The sequence below is a fragment of the Malus domestica genome, chromosome 12, assembly GCF_042453785.1.
Source record: "Malus domestica chromosome 12, GDT2T_hap1".
Taxonomy (NCBI): Eukaryota; Viridiplantae; Streptophyta; class Magnoliopsida; order Rosales; family Rosaceae; genus Malus; species Malus domestica.
In genome coordinates this window covers 15,570,466-15,578,067 of record NC_091672.1, presented here as the reverse complement: position 1 = coordinate 15,578,067, position 7,602 = coordinate 15,570,466, and the positions used below count along the sequence as shown (strand labels likewise).

At 38.4% G+C, this 7,602-nt stretch overlaps 1 long non-coding RNA gene across 1 annotated transcript; it reads left to right on the top strand.

Annotated features, from left to right (window-relative positions):
• Positions 1–1,453: 1,453 nt before the first annotated feature.
• On the top strand, positions 1,454–6,738 carry LOC103405772 (uncharacterized). The gene is made up of 2 exons (XR_011574137.1): positions 1,454–1,540; positions 6,498–6,738. It is a non-coding gene; the product is annotated as an uncharacterized lncRNA (long non-coding RNA).
• Positions 6,739–7,602: the final 864 nt, after the last annotated feature.

Below are 7,602 nucleotides of genomic sequence, written 5' to 3'. Positions count from 1 at the left end.
CTCCTCCAAATCCGGCCCAAGATATCTTGTTTTAAAGATAAGGACCTTCCGAACACATCTCCAGAAGGCCACGAAACCATCCGAGGTCATCTTGGGCTCCAAAAATGCAATTTAAGCCCAGAAACGTCATTTTCCAACACCGCGCATCGCTCCTTTATTTTATCGCCAGAAAATAACTGTTTGATGAAAAAATCCCAAATTTTGATACGACCAAGCTAAGTGACTCACAAACGTCTTCTAACTGGAATTACTCCAAAATTCGTCCATTTGACCACGTTTTGCTCCAGAGGAAGTCGAAAGTCCTATATTGAAAATACAATTCAAATTATCAAAATTCTTCCAAAATATTAACCAAAATATACTAAGAATAGGGTTAAATATATAATATAAAATTCACTTATCAAAATACCCCCAAACTTAGCTTTTTGCTTGTCCTCAAGCAAAACAAGACTAGAAAACAAAAATAAAAACTAACAAACTTGACACTTAACTAAAACTTAGCTAAAACAAAATTCTCACTTTCAAGTTGGAATCCATAGAAAATGTTAAAAATCGGAACATCTTTTCAAAAGTTCCAACCAATCCCACCACAGAGTCTAAGCCATTTAGAATCAATTAGAAAAGAATTCACAAACTTCCTTTGGTGTAAAGTGAACCAACATAGTTAAAGAGACTCGACCAAAACTCTTACCTCTCATCCCTTTATTCATACTTCACACACTAACTTCGCATAGATTTTTTTTTTCTCTTTTTTTTTTTTTTTTTGAAGTAACAGTAGTGGTCGTGCAATGTCGATTCACTTAAGCTTTCGATCCAACCCATGTAGCGAGCTTTAGGTCAATGACTCCCAAACCACTAGGGCTTTAGGGCATTAGGTGTGGAACACCCCACCCGAGCAGAAAAGGCTACGAAACCAACTAACCACCCTGCCTCATGCCAAAATTCTACCGTTTGACGCGAGAATCACTACTGATTAGGCAGGACTGGCCCGATTACTAGGCAGAACCTCGAGTGAGACAATTATTACTTTATAACACATACTAACTTTACTTTATTTAGAACAAAAATAAAAATACACTTGGACAAAAAGCAAGTGTTTCAATCTCACTCCCCATAAACCCTGTTGGTGTGATGTGCAATTGTCAAAGTATAATTCGTGAATTGGTGTCTAAGTAACGATAAATAGAAAAGACTCTACTGTGGGATTAATCTTTACCATGTCCATTTGTTCTAACGTTTAAAATAATCTATGAATATTAACTTAAAAACGGAAAAATATAACTGACACAAAGGTGCTTGAGCTGGATGCGGGACAGCAACAAGGACACAGCAACAGAGGTGACATTGCGGACCTGAGGCATGTAGAGGTAAAAAAAAATTTCTCCACCAATGATGACCCCCAAATTGATACACCTGTTTCCACTGGAACTCATACACTTGATTGTTCTATTGCAGGGAAAATACCCCAGATCGGCAAAGGAAACGTGATGACAAAACCATGAGCTTACATTGAAGAATGGCCGCTTAGCAAAAGAGAGAGGTATAACATCACATCCCTGCTTGTGTATGACAGATCTGCTACTGGATGCATGATTCCGTCTAAAATGATCTCTCTGTGCATTAAGTTTTGTTTGTCTTGTTTGCTGGCTACATAAAAATCAAGTGTTGAAATCAGAGATAAAAATGTAGAAGATACTATCGGTAAAATAAAACAAGTAAAAGCAAAGAATGTTTTGTTTGTTTTTTTTTATGGAGTTTGTTTTCTTATTTATTGTATTTTTTTTTAGGAACAGGAAATGCAGGCTAGGAATTTAAATGCAGCTAGAAATTGAAAGTAATGAAAGAAAAACGTAACAAAGTAAAGAAAAAGTTAGAAAGTTGGGTTGCCTCCCAATAAGCGCTTTATTTAAGGTCTGTAGCTAGACGTTACAGAAATCTGGTGGCTAAGTCGCTGGATCCCTCAGAGTTAATGACTCGCGTGCTGTGTCATAGGGTGATTCCAAGTATGGTTTGAGCCTGTGACCATTGACCTTGAATTCATGACCTGTGACCTCATTTTTTATCTCCACAGCCCTATGCGAATAAACTTTAGTGACCACATATGGCCCTGTCCAACGTGACTTAAGTTTGCCTGGAAACAACTTTAATCTGGAATTGAAAAACAACACCTTTTTCCCTGTGTAAAATTCCCTGCGAAGGATTTTACTGTCATGAAATGCCTTAGTCTTGTCTTTGTAGACTTTTGAACTTTCATATGCATCATTACGAATCTCATAGAGCTCATTGAGCTCCAACTTACGCTTCTCCCCAGCTGAATCATATGCAAAATTTAGCTCCTTAATGGCCCAAAACGCCTTGTGCTCTAGTTCCATAGGTAAATGACATGCTTTCCCATACACAAGTCTAAATGGTGACATCCCAATTGGGGTTTTAAAAGTTGTCCTGTAAGCCCACAGCGCGTCATTTAATTTTAAACTCCAATCCTTACGTGTAGAGCCAACTGTTTTCTCCAAAATTCGCTTTAATTCTCTGTTTGAAACTTCCACTTGACCAGATGTCTGTGGATGATAGGGTGTAGCCATGCGATGAGTAATCCCATACTTTGCTAATAAAGCATCAAACTGTTTATTAATAAAATGCTTCCCCCCATCACTAAGAATCACACGTGGAATTCCAAAACGTGGAAATATAACCCCCTGGAGGAATTTCAGTACCACTGATCCTTGATTAGTTGGTGTTGCAATGGCCTCGACCCATTTAGAAACATATTCCACAGCAACTAAAATGTACTGATTCCCGTGAGATGATGGGAATGGTCCCATGAAATCAATACCCCAAACATCAAATAACTCAACAATTAGAATACTTTGCTGGGGCATCTCATTACTCTTGGATTGGTTGCCAACTCTTTGACAACTGTCACAAGCTCTGCACCAATTATTTGCATCTTTAAATAATGTAGGCCAAAACAACCCACTTTGCAGAATTTTCTCTGCTGTTCTTTTCTGTCCAAAATGGCCCCCACATGCATACTGATGAGCAAAATGCAAAACACTATCTTGTTCAACCTCAGGAATGCACCTACGAATAATCTGGTCGGGACAATACTTATATAAGTATGGTTCATCCCAGAAATAATGCTTGACATCAGAAAAAAAACTTCTTTTTCTGCTGAAATGAAAAATCGGGATGCACAACACCGGTAGCCAAATAATTAACAAGATCAACAAATCAGGGTGTATTAATTTGGGCAGCAAAGAGCTGCTCATCTGGAAAACTCTCACTCAATGGTAGAGACTCTGCCTCCTTAGCTGCTGGAATAATTAATCTGGATAAATGGTCAGCCACCACATTTTCACTGCCTTTCTTGTCTTTAATCTCTAAGTCAAATTCTTGGAGTAAAAGAACCCATCGAAACAACCTAGGCTTTGCATCCTTTTTAGACAACAAGTATTTTAATGCAGCATGATCAGTATAAACAATTATCTTAGCCCCAACCAAATAAAACCGAAACTTCTCTAAGGCAAACACAACTGCCAACAATTCTTTCTCTGTGGTAGCATAGTTAAGTTGTGCATCATTGAGTGTACGACTTGCATAATAAATGACATGCGGAAGCTTGTCTTTCCGTTGTCCTAAAACTGCCCCAATAGCATAATCAGAAGCATCACACATTAATTCAAATGGTAAACCCCAATCTGGTGCAGCAATGATGGGTGCCGAGGTTAGGAGTGATTTCAACTTGTTGAACGCTTCTAAGCAAGCCTCATCGAAATTAAATGGTGCATCTTTAGCCAATAAATTGCACAAAGGTCGGCTGATCTTGGAGAAATCCTTGATGAACCGACGATAAAATCCTGCATGTCCCAAAAACGATCTAACACCTTTTACTGATGTAGGGGGTGGCAACCTTGCAATCACATCAATTTTAGCTTTGTCAACTTCAATTCCTTTGCTAGAAATTGAATGACCTAAAACAATTCCCTGTTTCACCATAAAATGACACTTTTCCCAATTCAGCACTAAATTTGTTTCTTGACATCTCTCAAGAATTAATGACAAATTATGTAGGCACTGATCAAATGAATCTCCAAACACAAAAAAATCATCCATAAAAACTTCCATAATTCTTTCAACCAAGCCAGAAAAGATACTCATCATACAACGCTGAAAAGTGGCGGGTGCATTGCATAATCCAAATGGCATCCTCCGATAGGCAAATGTCCCAAATGGGCATGTAAATGTTGTCTTCTCTTGATCCTCTGGTGCAATTGGAATCTGATTGTACCCAGAATAGCCATCCAAGAAACAATAAAAAGCCCTGCCAGCCAATCTTTCTAACATTTGGTCAGTAAACGGTAAAGGAAAATGGTCTTTTCGTGTACCTGCATTTGGCTTCCTATAATCCACACACATACGCCAGCCTGTAGTTAAGCGCATATGAATAAGCTCATTGTTGTCATTTTTAACTACTGTCATGCCAGTACGTTTAGGAACAACCTGTGTAGGACTCACCCATTTACTGTCTGAAATAGGATAAATCATACCTGTATTAAGTAATTTCATAACCTCTGTTCTGACCACCTCTTTCATAATTGGGTTAAGGCGGCGTTGAGCATCAACTGTTGGCTTTACGTCGTCTTCCATTAAAATTCTGTGCATACAGATTGCTGGGCTAATACCCTTGATGTCGGCAATTGTCCATCCTAGTGCATCTTGATATTTCCTCAAAACACGAAGCAATTTATCTTCCTCTGTGGGAGTTAAATCAGTTGCAACTATAACTGGCAGCGTTTCTGCAGCCCATAAATGTGCATATTTTAAATGTTCTGGTAAGGGCTTCAGCTCCAATTTTGGTGGCTGTTGTCTGGACGGCTTAAGGGGCTGTTTTGGCTCCCCTAAGCTCTCGTAAACATTTCTAAACCTTGGGAATTGTGTGGACAGACTGTCTAATGCGTGAATGTACTCAAGAACACCTTCATCTGCAGAATCTGTCCCAATTTCCCCTTGTAAAACGTGCAGCAACTGATCTGTATTTGAACGGGCATAAAAATTATCTTGAACCATACTGTCTAACACATCAATGTGCATACAATCTTGCTGTTCAGCAGGACGTTTTGTTGCCTCAAACAAATTAAATACCACAGACTGGTCTTGAACTCGTAAAGTTAGTGTTCCAGTTTCCATATCAATTAAAGTCCTAGCTGTTGCCATAAACAGCCTCCCCAAAATGATAGGTGTTTGAAGGTCCTCATCCATGTCTAAAACCACAAAATCCGCCGGGAGATAAAGATTGTCAACCTTAATAATAAGATCTTCAATAACACCTCTCGGATAAGTAATTGAACGGTCAGCTAGTTGAAGTATAATTGATGTAGGCTTTAAATCTCCTTGTCCCAATCATTGAAAAATAGAAAAATGCATCAAATTAATACTAGCACCCAAATCAATTAAAGCACTTTTAAAATCAGAATTTCCAATAGTACAAGAAATATTAAAACTCCCTGGATCTTTTTTTTTAGGTGGTAGTTTGTGTAGGAAAACTGCACTGCACTGTTCTGTCAAAACAACTTTGTCCAAATCTGCAAGCTTCTTTTTGCTGCTGCAAACCTCTTTTAGAAATTTGGCATATGATGGTATTTTCTTGATTGCATCCAGCAATGGAATGTTGATTTGAACCTTGGATAATGTCTGCATAAAATCTTTGAGTTGCTGATCTCTTGCTTTAGGAATTACACGTTCAGGGTAAGGCAGTGGAGGGTCATAAACACGCTGGGAAATCTGTTTTGGGACTGTTTCTGTACTGTGTAGATTCTGTTTTTCTGCAGATTTGTCAGGTTCTGCTACTGGCATTTCAGATTCTGCAGTAATTGGCACTGCAGGCAGATTCTGTTCACTACAAATTGCACGATTATCATAACTTTTTCCACACCGTAAAGTCCGAACAACATTGCAGTCTTCATGTCCTCTTGGATTAGGCACTGTTTGACTAGGAAATTTTCCTTTTTCTCTGTCTGAAATCTGTGCAGCTAGCTGCCCAAATTGTTGCTCCAAACTTTTAATTGATGTTTCAACATTTTGAATTCTTTGATTGCTGCCTTCCATGAATGTTTGTGTTGTAGCTGCCAGTTTAGAAAGTTGATCTTCCAAGGATGGTTTTGATGGCACAAAAGGTTTTTGTACATGCTGGAATGGTTTTGAATTATTCTAATTATCACCCCATCTGAAATTAGGATGATCCCTCCATCCTGGATTGTAATGAGTTGCATATGCATCATTCCTAGGCCTTTGATAGATGTTCATCATATTAACATGTTGCTCCACAAGCTCTGGGTAAGAGTCTTTATGTGGACAGCCCAATATGTTGTGTGTAGCCATGCTGCAGATAGTGCAAATTGTTGCTGCAGGTGGCTGCTGCTGTGTAGAATTTGCTATCTATTGTAGAATAATATCAAACTTGGCATCAATTTTCTTCTCCATTTTTTCCATTTGTGCAGACATATTAGGAGAACCTGCTGATAACTCAAAAATGCCCCTTTTCTGTGAATGTTCTGCTGCCCATTGTTGAGATTCTGTAGCCATTGTATCAAATAATTCAAATGCTTCTCTTGCAGATTTATTTGACAATGAACCCCCAGCTGATGCATTAACATGGCTTTTGGATGTAGGATTAAGCCCAACAAAGAAAATATTCATTTGTGTATCTGGATCAATATTAACATGTGGACATTTTATATACATCTTTTTATATCTCTCCCACGCTTCATGAAATTCTTCGTTTGGCTTTTGAGTAATGTCATAATCTTCCGCTTGTAATTCAATGTCTTGGATGCCGGATAATATTTGTTCAGGAATCTTGTATGCAATTGTTGCCAAGTAGTAATGCTATTAGCTGGTAGAGTGAACAACCAAGTTTCAGCCTTATCCTTCAAAGTAAAAGGAAAAAGACGTAACTTAATAGCCTCGGAAGAAAAACCCCTGATCAAGATATTTTTGCATCCCACGATAAATTTTGCAACATATAAATTCGCATCCTCGTTAGGCATCCCACGAAAAGTAGGTAAAATTTCAAGCATATGGGGCTTGATCTCAAATGAATCGCCATCTTCATGGGCAGGATATACAATACAATTAGGAACATCATTAGCTCGGGCAGCCAATGATTCTCTGAGTGGCCTGCCTGCAGCAGGCAATTGCAACGCCATTGTGATTTTACTGTCCACAGAACCAGCAAACAATTCCTGCAGAAATGTGCCTTGCAGTTCACCGTCCCAAACCAAATTATTTTCTCTCCTCTGTCTATGCAGTGTGCGTTCGGGTTCTGGATCAAACTATGCAATCTGGGTAGTTCCTGATCTGGTCTGGACCATGCAGTTTACAGAATCTGCAATAACACAAAAGCGTTAAAATAAATTGATTTTTTTTTGACGAAAAATAATATATAAAAAAAATAATCAGAAAAAGTTTAAACAAAAATTATCTAAAATAGTCCCCGGCAGCGGCGCCAATTTCTTGATAGGATTTTTAACGTCTATGCAAATAGGGTCAAAATCACAAGAAATACTTGCAAGAATACAAGGATATTGTAGTATAGATGCTCAT